The sequence below is a fragment of the Babylonia areolata genome, chromosome 1 (genome assembly GCF_041734735.1).
Source record: "Babylonia areolata isolate BAREFJ2019XMU chromosome 1, ASM4173473v1, whole genome shotgun sequence".
NCBI classification, from domain to species: Eukaryota; Metazoa; Mollusca; class Gastropoda; order Neogastropoda; family Buccinidae; genus Babylonia; species Babylonia areolata.
The window spans coordinates 69,174,808-69,196,314 of record NC_134876.1 but is presented as its reverse complement, the minus strand read 5'-3'; positions in this window follow the sequence as shown (position 1 = coordinate 69,196,314).

The following is a 21,507-nucleotide window of genomic DNA, read 5'->3' as shown; positions in this document are numbered from 1 at the left end:
ATAATCTGCGCTTAGTTTGCAAGTATTATCTCTCAGGTGAATACTGTTTGCAATAAGGTAACTTGTAAATGATCCCATGTATACCAAATAATTCAGATTAATGCCATTTTTATGTAAAAATATTGCATTGCTAAGGAAGTACCCATCTTCGTAAACAATGTCCCTAACCTAATACACACACCCACACACACACACACACACACACACACACACACACACACACACATAAACAAACTCACTTTTCAAGAGCTACACACACACACACACACACACACACACACACACACACACACACACACACACACACACACATATATATATATATATGTGTGTGTGTGTGTGTGTGTGTGTGTAGCTCTTGAAAAGTGAGTTTGTTTGTTTTTTTGTTTTCTTAATATTTGGGTCTGACGACAAAAGCACAGTTCAGTTAAGGTTTAGCCATGACACAAAGAAAAATGTTTCAGGTTTATGATCCTTGGACTGTTTAACACCGGACGGCATTCGTGGCTGTATAATCATTTTGATCTTCCGAAACACCGAAACATTTTTACATCAGGCCAATTGCGTGTAGTTCCGATAGCAGGGCAGAAGCGGGCTAGATTAGATCGACCACTATTTTTCAGCCTTGATCTGACCCAGTGGCACAGGAACAATGGACAGAACCGCTGTGTGTTTTTCCAGTAACAACAGCGCTGGAAACACAGCTGTTCTGCGGTTCATCATCGAAGTTTTCATTGACGGGAAAGAAGGGGGGAGCAGTGGTTTGTTCGGAAACGCGCCAGCTGATAACATCCCAAGTCTGCGGTTTGAGTCACACAACTCTTATATCCCCTCCACATTCAATGAACCATGAATGGTGGTCCTGAGTATTAGTCGTTCAGGTGATTCTTTAAATAGTTCCTCGTGCTGAGCATGTACGTAGGGCGAGATAAAAAGGAAACTGTTAAAGATGATGGTCGTCAGTGGTAAAAGATTGACAAAGAAGCAACGCTGGCGAAAGAAAAGATAAGAAACAAGTGGATAGCTCGGAGTCTACAGTGAAGCGATCTCCCTGAAGGAGGTGGCTGGGGAGTAAGAGGGGAGACTGAATTGCACACACAAAATATACATTGACCATAAAAAAGCAATACAACGCAATCTAAACATGTAACAAACTTAACTAACATAGCTCTCGTAACCTCTTCCTGGAAGCAACTACGTGCTCACGGTTAATCTGCCGCCAGGAACATTCGAAAAATGAAAGGAACAACATCGCCAAGGTCACGCATCCAGAACGCCTCCCCGGGCACCCCCTTCCTCACTCCATCATACGGGGGCAGGATCGGCCCGAAAGGATTGCAAGAGGAGCAGTTCTGTCCCCTGAACCACCACCCGCCGCCATGTTGATTAGCGCAGTGAACCATGGGGCTACCATCGTTATCCGCGTCGAAAGTGCTGAACTCCGCTCCCTGCAGTTCGGACAGACAATCACCCAGACCTTGATACGGGGATGGGGAACCGAATGATACAGCATAACCCCTGTCTTCACTGGCCAAGGTAAAGTTGCTGTAGCTCTGGTAAAGGTCGGTGGAGTCTACAAGTCGGACGTGGAATTTCAGCCTGTACCGCCTGACAGCAGTCAGCTGGCGGACCTTCTTCAGCCCCATCCAGTAGGTTTGGGACGTAGGATCCCCGAAGCCCTGCTTGTACTGCTCCCAGGTCAGGTTGAAGCTGACCGCGGGATCCAAGCGGACCGTCACCGCGGTCCTCACGAGACCTGACACCAAACGCTCGCAGAAGATGGGGAAGGTGGCAGGTCTGTACGAGGGGTGCCTCACGAAGAAGATGCCCTCGCCTGGCTTCGGGATGAGGTTGTTCTCGGCACACTCCTCGCAGTCTGTTGCAAAGAAAGAGCCATGGATGGGTATGTGAAAAATAAATCAATAAATTATAATTAAAAAAAATCCCAGCCCTCCAAAGAAAACAACAACAAGAAAAACAGAGGCAGGCACAAAAGCAGAGGGCAGTGTCTGTACAACGTAGTCTTCTTATTACTTTATACCATAGATAGGAAAATAGATTAGATAACAACATACAAAGAAACAGATAAAAAGAGCCATACAAAGAAACAAATGAAGTCGTCAATAGATAACAATAAAAAAAAGCCCATAAACAAATAAACCATCGAGCTGAGAATGATGTGTAATTTACTACAAGAACAAACCAAAATTCAGTATGTGGAAGAAAAAACAGGTGATAACAGGAGATTAGTACTGAAGAAGAATAATCATCATTATTATCATCATCATCATCATCATCATCATCATTGTCATTATCATTATAAATAAAACCATCGATCCGAGAGTGGAGTGATGGCCTAGAGGTAACGCGTCTGCTTAGGAAGCGAGAGAATCTGAGCACGCTGGTTCGAATCACGGCTCAGCCGCCGATATTTTCTCCCCCTCCACAAGACCATGAGTGGTGGCCTGGACGCTAGTCATTCGGATGAGACGATATACCGAGGTCCCGTGTGCAGCATACACATACCGCACGTAAAAGAACCCACGGCACCAAAAGTTTTGTTCCTGGCAAAATTCTGTAAAAAAAAAATCCACTTCAATATGAAAAACAAATAAAACTGCATGCAGGAAAAAGCACAAAAAAATGAGTAGCGCTGTAGTGTAGCGACGCCCTCTCCCTGGGGAGAGCAGCCCGAATTTCACACACAGAAATCTGTTGTGATAAAAAGAAATACAAATACAAAAGAATGATGTGTAATTTACTACAAGAACAAAAATTCAATAATATGTGGAAGAAAAACAGGTGGCGATAGGAGATTAGCACTGAAAAAGAATCACTACCATCATTATCATCGTTCTTCTTCTTTTTTTTATTATCATTATTAATAATATTAGTAGTAGTAGTATCATTATCATCATTATCATAAATAAATCATCGAGCTGAGAATTACGTGTAAACAAAAAATTCCAAATATGTGGAAGACAAAAACAGGTGACGACAGGAGATTAGCACTGAAAAAGAATCAACATCATCGTCATCACCACCATTATTACCATTATCATTATTATTATCATTATTAGAGTTAGTAGTAGTATTAGTAGCAGCAGCAGCAGCAGCAGTAGCAGCAGCAGTTGTTGTAGTAGTAGTAGTATTGTTGTTGTTGTAAAACGTGTACTCCGTTTTATTTCAAGAGGTGGTAGAGCGGGACACAACGCTCCACATTTTTTAAAAAAATATTATTACAGTGTCCTTTTATGCTCTACGGCAAAAATACAACAAAAAATGCAGATATATATTAGAAACTTTAAGATATCTGTCTTATATATATATATTTATATCGGTGTTGAAAGCGATGATAACGTCGATGAACCGGATAGTTATTATGAAGGGATTTCTTTTTTCATCATGCAGCGTTACAAAAAAACAAAAACAAAAAACGACAAAAACACCGACAAAATTTAATTTATTAAACCAAACATTCAACAGATATTCAAACAGCGCCTGTTTTGTATTGTCTTTTGTTGTTCCCATCACGTCTGTGTTTTTCTGAAAGGGATGAATCAGCTACTCTCTTTGAGTGAAGTCTAATTAACCTGAACAGCACTGGAACGGGTTGTTTATAAAACATGCAGGAAGGAAATGGAAGGAAAGGTAACTGAGATCAGTTAACTCAACGTTTCCAAACACTAACACCGACGCTGAAGTTTCTAATTACCTCCCATACATTCCAATGGTTATGAAAAGTTTCAGTTTCAGTTTCAGTAGCTCAAGGAGGCGTCACTGCGTTCGGACAAATCCATATACGCTACACCACATCTGCCAAGCAGATGCCTGACCAGCAGCGTAACCCAACGCGCTTAGTCAGGCCTTGAGAAAAAAAAAGAAAAAAAAAGGAGGTGAATAAATGATATATAAGCAAATAGATGTAAAACATGAAGACACACATTCACATATACACCCACACATGCATAACAGATATGCACCGAACATGCAGTTGCACAGATATGAAAGCACAGTCAAATACATATAAACGTACATGATCTCCAACACACACACCCACACCACACACATTACCCTGCACCTCCTCTACCCCCCTCCTCCACACACTCATTTCTAGTCTACGTATCACAGCTTCCACGGCGCGCACACACACACACACACAAATATATATATATATATATATATATATATATATATATATATATATACGTTCCAATATCCTGTTGCTTCCACAGTGTAGGCATGCATACACTCACATACCTCATCCTCTACCCCACCTCCCCCCGCACCCCCACCTCCCCCTCACACACACACACACCCACACACACACACACACACACACACACACACACACACACACACACACACGCACGTGCACAGACCTCTACTGACACTTGTGTACACTTACACTCTCGCGCATGCACAAACGCACTCAAAAATACAGACCCACACATGCACACAAATACACACATACACACACGCACAGAGGCTGCCACTGACTGGCCGCAAGAGGGATGGGAAAAGATCTCTGATGCCAAGAACGTGGCGTATAGTGTGTTGCTCAGTCTATTGTATTTGGGAAAGCCCACAGAGACTCTGTTCCGTTTTGAAGAAATTTGCGCAATGTTGGTTTGGAAATGATGCCGATATTTGTTTGATTAGCAAGGCATCGTGCTCTACCTTTCATGTTAGACTTACGGCCACTCCCTCTCTCTGCTTTTATTTCTTTGAGGCGATCGATGGTGTGATGGCCTTGTACCTGTTCTTTTTGATATTCTTTGACTTTTCTGAGGATTTCCGATTTTCCTAGATGTAGGCCGCTCGTTGGTGTTGCGTTACCAGCAAGTCTGTCAGCTCGCTCATTTCCCTTAACACCTGCATGTCCCGGGCAGTATGACCATGTGAGTTTTTTAATCTGAAAGTTGCGCATTGCCTTATGCCACTCTGGGCTTCCCATTCCGTTTTCAATTTTCTGTATGAGGTTCATTGAGTCTGTTAGAATCATGGCATGTTGGTTTCCGGGCATATGGATGGACGATAGCCACTGGAGGGCATGTGTCACAGCTTCAACTTCCATCGTTAGGCTGGAGGTTGTGACTTTGTAGGCAGCATTCTCTTCCTTAACTGTTTTTCCATTTTGTTTCGCAGTGAATCCCCAACCGGATTGGTCTTTGGTGACTGAGCCATCTGTGTATATGATGATGTCCTCTTCTTTACTGTTTTCTTCTATGAGTAGTTTCACTTCCGCATCAGTTTTGCCCTCTGGCCATTCCCGACAATGTCTTCCTAGAGTGGGTGAAATGGCTGTGTTGAATAGATGGTTGAGGTTTTCGGGTTTTTTCTCCCATTCTTTTGTTTCTTTCAGGTCTTGTAGTCGGCATACTAGCTGGATTGTGTCTTCTGCTTGCCCCATCCATGATCTTCCTCGTCCTAGGCGGCTGCCTTTTGGTTCTTTGACTGCGTCATGCAGTGGGTTTTGAGGGTTTTCTAATGCTTTGAAGTAGGTCTTGACCTGTTCTAACTTGTTTCTGGCCTGCACTGAAGGAAGGTCAAGCAGGTATCGCATGGTTTCTGTGGGCGTGTCTTTTGTTGTTCCAAGGATCAGCCTCATAGCTTCATTTTGGACTCTTTCTAATTTTAGGAGGTTGCTTTGAGACGGTGTTGTTAGCCCAAGTCCGTAGTCGATCACACTGAGGACGAGTGATTGGTATGAAAAAATATGCTTTAATCATCCACCATCCAATCCCTTTACCTTTCAAAGGTGCATAATCATCTGCTACACTTCTACAAACGTTCCGGAAAATCTGCTTTTTTTCTGAAATGCCTACTTAGGATCAACAATCTGATTGATGCCGACATGTTCACATTCCCACATTACACTCCACCCCGCCTATCATTTTGATGAACGACAATGTAAATCGGAAAGAAAACATGACCTTTTTGACAGAAGTTGTTGAGTTGCTGGTGTGTGTGTGTGTGTGTGTGTGTGTGTGTGTGTGTGTGTGTGTGTGTGTGTGTGTGTGTGTGTGTGTGTGTGAACAAATGATATAATATGTCTTCGAATATGTTTCATGCTTTTGTGTGTTAAATCATAATTTTTCTTACTTTTGAAAGTCATGGCATGTGTGTATGGATACAATGTTTATTGTAAAGCGGTTTGTGCTCCCTCTTTGGCAGGAAAGCGCTGAACAAGTATTCCTTGCCATCGAGCAACTATGCCGATTTCGCAACCTAGTTATCACATACCACAACAAGACAAAAACCCTGAGGTCGTCAAACTCAAGTCAAAGCTGTATGTACTTTTTACTGTTAAGACATACCTTTGACAATAATACTGCACGTCTTGCCATAGTAGCCCTCAAGACAGGCGCATGCTTGCCCATCAGCACTGATCATGCCTCCGTTCTCACATACCACTCCCTGCGTGTCTTCGGGAAACTGAAATGGTTCAAGAAAATGATGGCACGTCTAGATGGTCAGTTCGTATAACGGAGATAAGAGAAGATCTCAAAAGATGAAGATTTGATTTTTCGGTGTTGAAACCATTAGAATAAAACACCTCACTAACTGAAATTCAAACAAACCAGTGCAAAGGTAATGCAAGTTTCCAACACACACACACACACACACACACACACACACACACACACACACACACACACACACACACACACACACACACACGTTGAAAAAAAAAGATTTTCTTCCGATGGAGTCCAGCATGTCATAGACGTCGTTAATTTTTCGATGAAATGATTGGATGAAAGCATACACAATTACGACATTTAGCTTCATGTAAAATCTTTTTCGAATGTGAAAATACAGAAATATCCAACAAAAAGCATGGTTAAAAAGAAACAAGCAAAGCAAACAAACACACAAGAATTTCTTAAATGCAGAGTTGGAAAGGACATTCACAAAGAAAATCAACAAATACTTTCCATGGCATGTTTAAAAGTTTGAATGGATCCCTCACCTTTTCGTAGCACTTGCAGTGACCACACTCTGGCACGGTGTTGGTACAGTCCTGGCTGGCCGTGCTGTCGTTCAGATGACACAGGTTGTTGTCCACATCAAAGACGATAGAGTCACAGGGCGTGTCGGAACGACAGAGGGACGCACACTCCAGCACACTACGGCTGGACACACTCTGGTGACGGTGGGCCCCACAAATGACCTGGCCTGTACAACCAGTCACTTTCACCAGCCTGCCTTCATAAGGACTGACCTCCAAACTGTTAGCAGTGACAAACATAACAGTTACTATCAATTTCAGGAGCGAAGCCGTTGCCGAGTCATTGAAAACATGTGCAGTCATGACGCGCATTTCTGTTTGCAATACAATGTGATGTTCCTATAAATCAATGAAACTAATTTCTTCCTTTCTAACTGAAATCTCCCAGGTAATAAATGTATGCCATAGACAACGGGCTGTCAGCTGTTTCTTGGTTTAATCCAGCTGTCCAAGTGTTTTGCAAGGAGACAATTCTTAGCCGCAATTTGTTCCCAGACGCAGATATAATATGGATTTGAGTGAAGCACACTGACAATGCCTCAGTTATAATATAGAATTGAGTAAATCACACCAACGATATCTCCTGTTCTAGCTTTATTGAACAGCAAATAAATGATTTTCGCTCCTACGATAGCAAAAGCATGAAGCCAACAAAACTGCTTAGCGTTGCTGTCAGCTTAAATACCAACATAGTAATAAGAAACAGAGAGCAACAGAGGTGTTTTTCTCCCCAAGAAGTCACGTGTGGTATTCTGCGTTTAGCGTAAAACATACAATTCCTGATGGTATGAACATGTGATTGGGTATAAACTGTGTCTGAATAATGTTTAACGGGACATAAATCGCATGAATAGTTGCCCCTATTTTCTCATATACTTTTCCATAGGAATTGATTTCTTGTCAGATGAACAGTTTATTGAAATTGAGCTAAATACCTGACAAAGGCTTTGCAATGCGACAGAAAAATCGTCGCTGTTCATTACACAGCACAGTCACCTTAAATTGGAGCCCTTCTGTTCCTCTATAGATTTTTTTTTTATCTGTGTTTGTTTTCATTTCATTTTCCTCTCGTCTAAACTGCGTGTGGGAAAACCGGGCAAGTCAAGTCTGCCTTGGACACGTAGCACCAAGATGGGTCAGAATAACCCAACATGCTGTTTCTATGTAAACGAATTCAAATCCAAACAATTGTTTGCGCGAATGTACGCGGACTAGTGTGCTGTGAGATTAATGTTCACATTTATAGTGGACGTATGAGTAGTTTGTGTCTCTTTTTTGCATAAACAGAGTGTTTTTATCTTTTACATTATTTGATTATTTATGTTATTAGTCCTGAAATATTCATTGCAGTCATTTTTCGAGTTATGAATTCCAGTCACGTTCTTTTACAGTGTCAAAGAAAATACACACACCAAACTGTGTATCAATGTTGGGTACAATGATGAACGTATCAAGACAGGAGATTGCCAACTTGATACCAGATAGTAACAAAGGCATGAATTAGTGAACCAATGGCCAAACATATCAAAAGACACAGTATACACGCAGGATGACAGGTTTTATCTGTCGTCTATGTGGCTTAGCGAATAACCAGTCACATAACGTAAGCCTGAAGGGGCGGTCCTGGGCCTGTTTCCTAGCGAGAGGCCAGTGTGTGGGACCAAAGCTGTGCAGCTGATGGCACGATAGACCAGCTGTCAAGGTCGATGAAGCGCGCCCACAAGAGCCCAACAGACAAACATTGCAACATGCAATGTCAGTCTCCGAATAACGATTGCCATGGGGGGTTGTATACCGGTGAATAAGAGGTGTGGGGAAATAAACACAGAAGCATCATCAGAAAAGGGAAGTTCAAGATCTATTTATATAGCCTTCATTGAACACGCCACACTGCAACAATGACAGAAAAAAATGTGCAAACACGAAGAGCATTTATTCAGGACAGGGCAATGCTGAAACTGGAATGTTTGGAAATCGAACTGAGGGGTGAGAATTATAAAACAAAAACAAGTAATTGTCTCTCTTCATAAACCATTGCGACTTTGCACTTCAAATTAGCTTGCACATTGGTACATTAGACTGCAGTCTTCTGGTCCATTTACATTTCACTAGTCATCGCTTTGATGGAGGGATATGCTTTTCCCGAAGAGGAGTAAGCATATTGATATATATATATATGTGTGTATACATATATATATATAAGAGAGAGGGGGGGGAGAGAAATCTGCCCATGAGTGCTTAGATTTCAAGAAATTACTGTGAAAACAGCAGTTGTAAAAGTAGTACTGTTTATGTAGCAACAACAAATGCATCAACCGTTATATCAGTGAACCTGTCCATTAAGTACTTTTCTGATGGATTTCTGTGAATGAACCCAACAGACAGACAGACAGACAAACCACCAGACAGAGACAAAGCTGAGAAGAGTGGCTATGGCAACCTACGTGATTGGGTAATTTCAGCTATCCGAGTAAAAGCCGAATCATAGAACTGAATGACCTTGCGAGTTGCATCATACAAACCAAGGAAAAGAAGGAGAATAAAGGGAAGGAGGACGAGGAGGAGGAGTGTGTGTTGTGTTAGGAAACTGTGCAAGAAGGACGTTGGATAGGCTAGGTAAGGCCAGGCTAAGGAGTTTCACGTACCCACTAGGTGCATGGAAACATCGCACACATGGAACCTTCAACAAACAAAAAACCCATGTTAGCAAGTAAGCATGCATACACAAACATTTTTTAACCTGTCAACAATGAAGTTCTATTTAAAATAGATGCATATTGTGGAGAATAATATTCAGTTTTAACAATTTAGTATCAAAGCCGAAGTAATCCATTCGGAATCGTAATATTGTACTGTGTTGTGTTGTAATCATTGTCAATTATCGTATATTTCGAACAAAACATTTTCAGTTTTCTTGTTTGAACCCCCACACCCTCCCCCCTCCCCTCCCACCCCTCCAAAAGAAAAAGAAAAAAAAATGGAAGAGATGTAAGAAAATTGCGTTTATCATGCTACGTAGATTATGTATGCTTTGAAGCTTAATTGTGTCGGGCGGTTCTTCTTCTTCTTCTTGATCTTAGAACTGAGATACCGGCATCTTTCTTCTTTTCTCCCTTTGTCCATGCGCAGCATCCGAACGGTTGCGGGTTGGCATGCGGCTTACAGCGAGGTTGGAAGAGCAGGTCCCAGAACTGAACAGTTAGCCTTGAGCACGTGTGAGAGATGGCAGGTCTCGATATCAGGGCCGGATGGTCCATATGGAATTGGGGATGATCAGGTTGTGGCAGGGTTACTTCTGTCTGGCTTTCCATAGTAACTGATCATCTTACACAACAACTAAAAAAAAAAAAACTACCAAAAACGGCAGGCTATTATTATCCCGGTCGATTGGAGTTAGAGAACACACAATATCATGGCCTCCAGATCATCTACTGATGAGACGTTGGTAGGTTGTTTCTTGTTGAATTTGGTTGTATATAGATCCACCATGGGGCGGGGACAGCCTTGGTCCAACACCCACTTTAAGAAGTTGTATTGTGTGGTGTTATGTTGAAGGGTTCTAGTGAAAAAGAATAAACGTTTCCCCACCCTCCAGTAAAATTGTGGCTGGTATGTCAGTTGTATCAAGATCATCAATAAAATTATTGTTTAAGCTTTACCCACAAGACAGATTTGGGGAAAGGATTAACACGCAACACCATTACGCTTTTGATTTAGGAATGCCTCAGAAAGTACTGGCTCATTGATGATTGTCCATAGAACTTTACCGCCAGTATTGACTTGAGTGAATCTTACATGCATGAGCAATGTTTCGTGGGGAACCATGGTACCGTTGATTTCACACAGGTTTTCCCAACATTCATGGCAAAATGTTTTCTCTGACGAAATGACTCATGAACCTAGTTCCGGTGTTGTGTGACGTCAGGCTCGGGGGGGGGGGGGGGGGGGGGGGGGGGGGGGGGGGGTCAAAGGCGTCATGTTACAATCGTCCATGAATCAGGAAAACCTCCCAGTTCTAACAAAAAAAATCATCTGTTCATTTGTTTTAGAAAAAAAAATCTTGTTTGTTGTTCAGTTTTTTAATACTAATTCTATTCAGCTGTAACGCCAATTCAGTGGCATTACCATCATACAGACGTCCTACACGCCCAGGCTCCTTCCTAGGCAGCCCACAAGGTGCCCTGGACCTGAACTTAAGTACAGTCATTTCGTAGCAATACAGCTGGAGCTTCACTTCAACACTTTTAACAAAGCTGAATTTTAGATATTGCTTTTTGTGGCAAAAATGTGTCAGACCGACTTGGCATGGAAACATATGTTTGTCATCGCACAGGAATCAAGCAGCAGTCATGATGACAGCATTGCAGGCACTGCATCAATCAGACTGAACAGTACGCAATTAATCGTCACAACATCAAACAGAAAGGCCGGAATGGATATACACAAAAAGTAATGAAACCTATATGCATTTGACAGTCTTTCTGTTCCGATGAAATAAATCTTTCTGCCCTTTGTTTAGATGATTAGGTTTGTGTGAACCTATTTGTTAACCTTGCTGGAACTGATCTTAGACTTAAATAGAGGTGTAAGTCCTTTGAATAGCCTGTGACCATCTATGCGTTAAAGGATATGAAAGAAACGAACGTACATTTTTTTTTATAAGACACCAAACATATTTTGGTAATTGGGAAATCTAGAAAACAAAAAGAAGTAAAGAAAAAAAGACCGAAACAGCTGTATGAATCTTTGATTGTTTGCGGTTCCGTGTTCAGCGTGCTCTTCAACACTCCTTCTTTGCATTTGTCAGTGCTCCTCGTTATCTCTCAGACCTTTCAGTGTTTGCTCTATCTGTGCAGCTGACATGTAAAGAGCTCTACCTTTCAGAATAAAGAAATATGCAGCGAGGCATTCCTTTCTTTCTCCAGCTCTTTTAGTCTGTGTTGCTTCACTGCGACTTGAAATCGATGGCTTTCTGTCGATTGTTAGTGTTGGGACTTCAACAGAACTGGCCTCGGCATAATTGTTTTTGTGATCTGCATTCAGCAGCGTGGGAGCGATGCCACTGAAACACACACACACACACACACACACAACAACAAGAAAAGCACACACTATCACTATGCTTTTACGCAATGCAGCTGACAGCATCGCTTCGTTGTCAATTGACCACAGAACTTACTCGTCAGTCAAAAAGCGCCACGTTACAGGTGTCCAAGGATCGGGTGCACCCCCAACAATCCTGATCCCCTGTTCTTTTTTTTAAAATATTCATTGATTTTTATCACCATCATCATCATCATTATCATCATCACCATCATCATCATCATCATCCTCACCATTATCATCATCATTACGAACCCTTTTTTTAATTCATTGATCTATCATTTATTTATATCTTCTTCTTCTTCTTCTTCTTCTTCTTCTTCTTCTTCTTCTTCTTCTTCTTCTTCTTCTTCTAATCATTATGATTATCATTACAATAGTAATAATTATTCTCATTATTCTCATTATCGCAATCATCATCATTATCATCATCAATCTTCTTCTTCTTCTTCTTCTTCTTATTATTATTATTATTAATCTATATATTGAACTTTTCAATGCAGCTGCCCAAACTTCTGTGCCATATCTCAGCACCAGATGTCTGCAGGAAAACCGGGACCTGGAATTTGGTAAAGTACTTTTGATAGGAAATGAGGTGAGTTGCTTTTTTTTTTTTTTTAACCCGCATCGGGCTGTGATGTTTCCGAACAGAAGGAAAGATGCAGTTTGGAGTGTGGAGCGTGTTGTGGTGGTCTTGGTGATCACTTTTGGAAAAGCTGAAGTTTGAAGAGAATTTTATCCTCACAGGAAAAATATCCCGAAGCCGACTTGATCTGGGAACACGATTTCGCATATCACCGTCTAGGAAACTGACCAAGTGCAATGAATTGGAAACTCACAATGGAGAAAATCAACTCAGTGATTCGGTATCAAAACATCAAATAGAAAGGTCGGAATCGCAGTCAGTGAGCTTTCTGTCCAAGACTTTTGTTGTTGTTGTTGTTGTTGTTTGTTTGCAACACAAAGGTGTAAAAAGAAAACGTTGTAAAAGTGTAGTCGACAAGGGTAATCCATTTCTCACACAGGAGCATGACAGAAAGGGATAAACGGAGTATCAATAATGCATGGGACCACAACAAAAAGAAAATCAAATATCAAAGACTAATCGATGGTTAACTTGATTACTGTAGGCAATAATTACATGGTTTTAAATTTCCGAAATATGTTATTGTGTCATAAAGCAAAAACTAAATGTCGCTAGTGGCCAGCTAGAAACAATGGCACGCATCCTGGTTCCGTTCTTTCTGTGGGAGCGATTGTCTTCCAATATACTGAATCAATAATTCCGAGACAGTAGTTTTGTAATGCGGGTGGTGTAAAAAAAAAAAAAAATTAAATAAATAAAAATAAAAATAAAGCAGACGTTTGCGAGGGCGAGTCGATAAAGAAAGCAACCACAGTTCCGTCAGTAATGCATACAGGAAACGCCTCACTGCCACAGCAGGGAAATCCCATTATCACATCCAAACATGGAACAAAGTGACAACCCAGGTGATCGTCAACAAGGCCGCATCAAAAAGAAAGGCAAACATCAAAGAATGACCGATGGAAAACTCGAATGACTCAGGAGAGTGCCATTTTACCGTGTGTGATAAATCAGTTTTCAAAAGGACATCGGAAAAATGTGTTGTTGCTTTTTACATAAAGAAATATACGCGAAAATATTAAATCGACCATGGCACCCCTGAAGATAGCGTTTGAAAGGTTTGGTCATGGATTTTGTATGGGTTTGCTACTCTGGCTGATTGTGCTAATTTTTGCAAGGCACGCGTATAGATAAACAGACAAACAGACAGACAGACAGATAGATAGATAGATACATTGATACACATTGTGTGTGTGTGTGTGTGTGTGTGTGTGTGTGTGTGTGTGTGTGTGTGTGTGTGTGTGTGTGTGTGTGTGTGTGTGTGATCGAGGGAGAGCGTAAATAAAATAACCAAAGGCCATAAACCGGTTTTTTTTTTTAAATTGGCACCTGGTAGGATAATTGCTTTATGACTAAAAGACAGACCTAATGGAGGTGATTGTGCTGTTATGCAAAGCGTATGGACAGCCAACTGAGATCAACAAAGACCTGTGGCTGATTGTGTTTGAAAGACAAAGCACATGGGCCATCATAGTCCTCTTCAAGTTGTTCCCAAAGAAAGGCGGTGGACGGGGTTACAGGGGAGGACTATGGCACACTCGTCGACTCTGGAATAGGCTGATATGATGATGATGACGATGATGACGATGATGATGATGATGTGGATACTTGTATAGCGCCTATCCTCGGTCAGAGACCGAACTCTCAAAGCTTTATAAACAGAGTTTCATCTACACAACAGGTTGCCTATCTAGGTAGAGGCTTTGGGCGCTCATCATTCGTTTCCTGTGTCATTCATTGATTTACGCTTCAGTCACGCATACACAAACATAGACACAGACACAGACACACAGACACACACACACACACACACACACACACACACACACACACACACACACACACACACACACATGTAACCTATTACGTTTATGACCGTTTGTTTTTTACCCCCGACGTATAGGCAGCCATACTCCGTTTGTGTACATGTTGGGTATGTTCTTGTTTCCATAATGCACAGAATGTTTGACATGGATTACATGATCTTAGACGTGCGTATTTTGATCTTCTATATGCGTATCCACACGAAGGGGGTTCAGACTCTAGTAGTTCTGCACATACGCTGACCTGGGAAATCGAAAAAAATCTGCACCTTCAACCCACCAGGTACACCGAAATCGGGGATCAAAGTCAGGAAACGAGGGCGAGAAACCAGCGCTCAAAACCTTCTGCCACCGGTACCCGATGACACCAAGAGACATTCTGTTATCGAGGAGGAAATTGAGACTAGTTTTTTTTTATTCCTATATGTTTTTCATTCTTCTCTGCTTTGTCTCTTATGTATTTCGTAACAATATTATACTGAAAATCTCTGTTTTGATCTCGAATGATTGAACAAACACAACTGGAGTCTAATGGAAAAGGATGATATCAGTTTGAGATTGATGATAACAGCTAGAGCAACACGGTGACCCCATTCCTCATAAACCTTTTGTTCTTGTTGCACGACATGAGGTCGATGACGGATCCTGTCAGGTGATTCTATGAGTGAGCGTCTCTTCAGAGCCAGGACGTTGTTAATGTCATTTCTCTCTACTTCTCTCTCCCTGTCTCTCCCCCCCTCTCTCTCTCTCTTACACACACACACACACACACACACACACACACACACACACACACACACACACACACACACCATTATTCAGAGAAATGAAGACAACAAAACCCCCGTCGCATCGCACTATTTTCTAAGAAACGAACATGAAAAATCCCACTTCGTTCTTTACCTGCATCGGTTCACCACCCAAACACAGCATGAAATCTATCAACTTATCATCCTTGCATTACTCTAACCTTGAGTTGATTTTAGCATAAGTGCTTTTTAGCACTTATAAAAGAACCCGAAGCAACGAGCGAATTATCCTGGCACCTTTGCGTAGAAAAAACAACAACAAAACACTTTGATATGGAAAACATACTTTCAGCCAAGAAAAGATCAAATGGCTGGCGACACGCTCTTCCCGGCAACAGCTGCCCGACAGCAGACAGGTTAATCTTGTGACAACAGCCTACAGTACACGACATGGCGCGACATGACACAACCCTAGACGATTCGATACGATACGACACGATGCGATGCGATACTATACGATAGGATAGGATACGATACGATGCGATACGATACGATACGAAACGATGCGATACTGTGCGATACGATACGATACAATGCGATGCGATGCGATACGATACGATACGATACGATACGATGCGATGCGATGCGATGCGATGCGATGCGATGCGAAGCGATGCGATGCGATGCGATACGATACGATGAGATGCGATGCGATGCGATGCGATACGATACGATACGATACGATACTGTACGATACGATATGATACGATACTGTACGATACGATACGATACGATACGATACGATACTGTACGATACGATACGATACGATACGATGCGATGCGATGCGATACGATACGTTGCGATACGATACGATACGATACGATACGATACGATACGATGTGATGTGATGTGATGCGATGCGATGCGATGCGATACGATACGATACGATGCGATACTGTACGATACGATACGATGTGATGGGATGCGATGCGACGCGATACTGTACTATGCGATGCGATACGATACGATACGATACGATGCGAGGCGATACGATACGATATGATACGATGCGAGGCGATACGATGCGATGCGATACTATGCGAGGCAATACGACGCGAGGCGATACGAGGCGAGGCGAGGCAGCACAGCAATACAACAGCACATAGCAATGACAAAACAAGGGAGAGTGACAGAGGAAGAGAGAGGCAGAGTCAGTTAAACAAATAATCACTGAGAAACACACAGACACAGAAAGGCAAAGACAGGAACAAAATGACAAAGTGCAGTCCATCCTTAGCTTGCATTTGACAAAAGATGATGAGTTCGTTAGCATGCATCATGAACAGAGAAAATGAAGAAGAAGAACTGGGAGAAGAGAGAGAGAGAGAGAGAGAGAGAGAGAGAGAGAGAGAGAGAGAGAGAGAGAATTCAACAGTCCTAACTCGGAGTGCATCAATATTTGACACCAGAGACTGGATCTCGTTACCATACTCCACTGAGCAAGATGTTAACTCTGAAAGAGGAGAAGAGAGAGAGAGAGAGGGGGGGGGGATACGGATACGGATACGGATACGGATGATTTATTCATCAGGCCATAGCCCCTATGAAGGGGTAAAAAACAACATTTGATGTGTCACATTTTTTTGAATAATCACGAGAAAACTAACATCACATGAAACACAGATACATTAGCAAAACATATTACGAGGTTGCAATTCCGACTCTCGAACCCACAAGATCACACAGACACACAGACACACAGACACAGACACAGACACACACACACACACACACACACACACACACACACACACACACACACACACACACACACACACACACACACATTCTAGGGGTACATTCTAAAACAATGAATCTGCCAACTCTAGCAGAATTGGGCAGATTTCCAATTATAATTCATATTGCATGCAGAGTTGGCCACTGGACTCATATTCTGGATGCACATGATGATAGCCATATCAAAAATGTCTATATATCAATGATGAACCAACTAGACACAATTGAAACCCCCTGAATACTATTTGTAAAGAATATTCTTCACAATGTAGGATTAAGTCATGTTTGGATTAATCAGTCGACACTGATTTAGTAACAGCAGACTTAAATTCACATTACGTCAACAACTAAGAAATAGACATGTACAATTCTGGAAACAGATAAAAACTGAATAAAACAGATTAGACTTCTACAACAAAATTAAAAGAAACGATTATCAAATTGAGAATTATCTAACTGGTAAAATCGATCCTGCTCACAAACAAGCTCTTTGTCAATTCAGAATAAGCGCACATTATTTAAAAATCGAACGAGGAAGATATGCAAACATTCCCACAGAAGAGAGGTTATGTGATGTATGTGAAGTTTCTGAAGATGAATTACATTTCTTAGATACGTGTATCTTATTTCATAATTTGCGAAACTATCTTATTACAACTGTACAGCAGGATGATCATCAATCAAATGTGATCTCTAGAAAAATACAAAACAATATCCTAAAACCAAGTGATTTATTCAACTGCGATGACTCAAAATAACACTCGCAAACTATGTATTTCATTGCATGCGTATTAGATGCCCGTTTATTTCTTTGTTCCCTTTGTTCTTTGTTGTGTCTATTAATCCTTCGAGATTTTATGACAATAAATAAAGTCCAGTCCAATCCACACACACACACACACACACACACACACACACACACACACACAAGCGCGCGCACACACACACACACACACACACAAATACACAATGCATTTGGTCTGGAAGCCGTCATCTTCCAAGACAATAAGCGACTCGCTTATGCCTCCAAGTCGCTGAACAAGACTGAAGAAAATTATGCGCAAATTGAAAAAAACTTTACGCCATCGTGTTTGGCTGTGAAAGATTCCATCAGTACATCTACGGCCAGCACCAAGTCCTTGCCCAGTCCGACCACAAATCCCTGGAAACCATCATGAAAAAGCCGCTGGCGTCAGCACCCCCACGTCTCCAACGCATGCTCCTGCGCTTGCAGAAGTACAGCATCAAGGTCACGCACGTCCCTGGCAAACAGATACCCGTCGCTGACACGCTGTCGCGGAAATCGCTGCCCCCTGATCTTAATGACGCCACAGAGGACCTCGATGCGCAGGCGCACTGCATTGTGCAGAACCTCCCCAAAGCGACGAGAAGATGGAGCTGATCAGAAAGACCACGGCTGAAGACCAAACCCTCAGTGTGGTGCTGACCTACATTCGCGACGGCTGACCAGACTCACGCAAGCGCTGTCACAAGGACGCTGAGGACTTCTGGAACTACAGAGACGAATTCTCGCTTATCAACGGTGTCGTCGTTAAGGGCGAGCGTATTTTCATACCAACTACGCTCCGTCCCGAGATTCTGGCCAAGATCCACGCCAGCCACCTGGGCGTGGAAAATGCCTGCAGCGTGCCCGACAGCTGCTGTTCTGGCCCAGGAGGGCGGCGGACAAAGAGCGTGCCGTGACGGCGTGTGCCGTCTGCAGCGAGAGGCGGCCGTCCAACTGCAGGGAGCCACTGTTGTCACATGACGTCCCGTCCCGCCCATGGCAGATCTCGATTGATCTTTTCTCCTGGGACGGCAAGGATTATCTGGTCACCATGGACTTTTACAGCCGCTTCTTCGAGCTGGACGAGATGACCACCACGACAACGGCGGCTGTGGTTAGAAAGCCGTCAGCCCATTTCGCCAAGCACGGCATCCCAGAGGATCTTATAAGCTATAACGGGCCACAATTCTCATCGTACGAGTTCGCCGGTTTCGCCCGAACCTGGAATGTCAAGCACGTGACGACCAGCCCCCGATATGCACAGTCTAATGTCCTAGTGGAAAAGACTGTGCAAATCGCCAAAAACATTCTGGACAAGGCCAAGTCAAGCAAAGGTTCCGCACTGCTCAGCCTCCTTGAGTACCGCAACACCCATGTGGACAGACTGGCAGCCCCAGCACAACTGCTGATGAGCCGGCACTTGCGCTCTGTGCTGCCCGTGACTCAGCGCCAACTACAGCCCCAAGTTGTCAACCCACACATCGTGGTGGCCAGGTGCTCTGTGCTGCCCGTGACTCAGCGCCAACTACAGCCCGAAGTTGTCAACCCACAGATCGTGGTGGCCAGGCGCCGTCAGTGCCAGGCCAGCCAGAAACGCTATTACGACCGGGGCAGCCGGCCCCTCTCTGACCTCTAGCCCGGAGATGAAGTGTTCGTGCAGCTAGCCCCGGGCAACCACTGGCAGCTCGCCAGAATCACCACCCGGACGGCAGCACCTACCGCCGAAACCGGCGGCACATCAGACGGCAGCCACGCCAGATGCAGGCTCCACCACTGCCAGTGACTGCCACTGCAGCGCCTACAACTGCTCAAGCTGCAGCCCCGCCCCCCGACACCGCCTCGGCACCACCAGCTAGGCCCGACCCCTGCATCGCCAGGTATGGGCGACAGGTGAATACACCGCACCCACTTGGCTTCCAGCCGGGCTTCGGACAAGACACATAGACCCCGCTGCACCCGCCACCACACAAGACTCTTCCAAGTGATAATGGTCCGAGTCTACTGCGGTCTTTGATTTGAAGACTCTTCCAAGTGACGATTATAGTTCAAATCGACATCATTGCACGTTCTGTTGCTGTGTTGCTGCGTCATGTTTGTCTTGCGCCATGTTGTTGCCCCTCTTTGGTGTCTGTGCCTTTTGTTTGAAAATGAGTGCACGTGCTTTTATACCAACAATGTTCGTTAAATTTATCTTTTTATGTCATTTTTGCACATGTCCTGCCTTTTTACCTGTGACCACACACTTGATGTTTTAGCTGGATGAATGCAGACTTACAATAAAGAATGTCTTAACAACACAGCAAGTGTGGCCTGTCTTTGAAATTTCCAACCATCACCCATCGCTATTTTACATAAATCAACAGTTTAAAAGAAAGGGAGAAGGAAAGGAGAAAAGAAAAGAAAAGACCATTCATGATTTTTTTTTAATAAAAAAAATTAAAAAAACGTATTTTGTACACGCCGCACATGTCGGTCACAGATAATTATTGTCACAGTGCTTCAGTGCCTCGAATAAAAAAAGCTATAAAAAAGTGGTTACAAGCTCTGGTTCTCGACCTTTCTTATAGTTCTGGTGGACAGTCAGTCTTAGCGACAGTCCCTTCGCTGCTCTTGAGCCGTGCTGTCTTAAATGACATCGTCCCACAAGTACAGACTGACGATCAAAACCATTCTGGGCACAACCTTTACTGCATTGCTAATATACCTCGATGGGTGTTGCACAATATCTTGCTCCCTTTGTGTGAGGTAAGAAAGTGGTGTATACATCAGCATCAGAAGAAGAAGAAGTGCATTAGAAACTAGTACATCGGCAGTTTATTTATTATAATTTCTGTTTAAGCATCGTCTACAATGTCCCTCAAACTTATGCTTCAGCCAGCCATATCATTTTTTTTTAAACTGTCTCACTGCCTGTGTTTCTATTCAATGTCCAAGCAACTTCAGTATGTTCTTATCCAGACCTTCTTCAGCACATTCAAACAGAAGGACTGACTACGGCACAACGAGAAAAGCTGATAATGGAAAGGGGTAGCTATTCCCAAACCCAGACCAAAACATCTCCCCAGAAACATTCTGCCTCTGACCATCCCCAGACAACACAGGCCCCAGCAGATTGCACGCCGAACAGTTGTCTCCTTTGTACCACCACCCTCCGCCAAACAGAGCAGCGCAGTTGACAGCAGGATTATCGTCGTTGTCAGCATCGTGAGCACTGAACTTCGTTCCCTGCAGGTCGCTCAAACAGTCGTCCAAAGTATTGGATATATATTCGCCTATAGTAAATGTGTATCCGCTTTGTCCATCATGTAGAACAAAACTCTTATAAAAGCTGTAATATTGAATGCCGCCTGGTTTTATCCTTAATCTCAGCTGGTATGTCTTGCTACTGGACAGTTGATGCAACTTGTCCAGGCCAAGCCAGAAGTCACCTTTAAGCTCACCAAAACCGGAGCGGAAGTCTTCAAACGTGCGGTTGAAGGTGAAGGTCGGGTTGTCGCGGTTAAGGATGTAGGTGCGGGTTTTAGTTTGCAGCTGGCAGAACACGGGGAATGGGGATGTGGAGAGGGCAGGCTGGATGTGGTACACC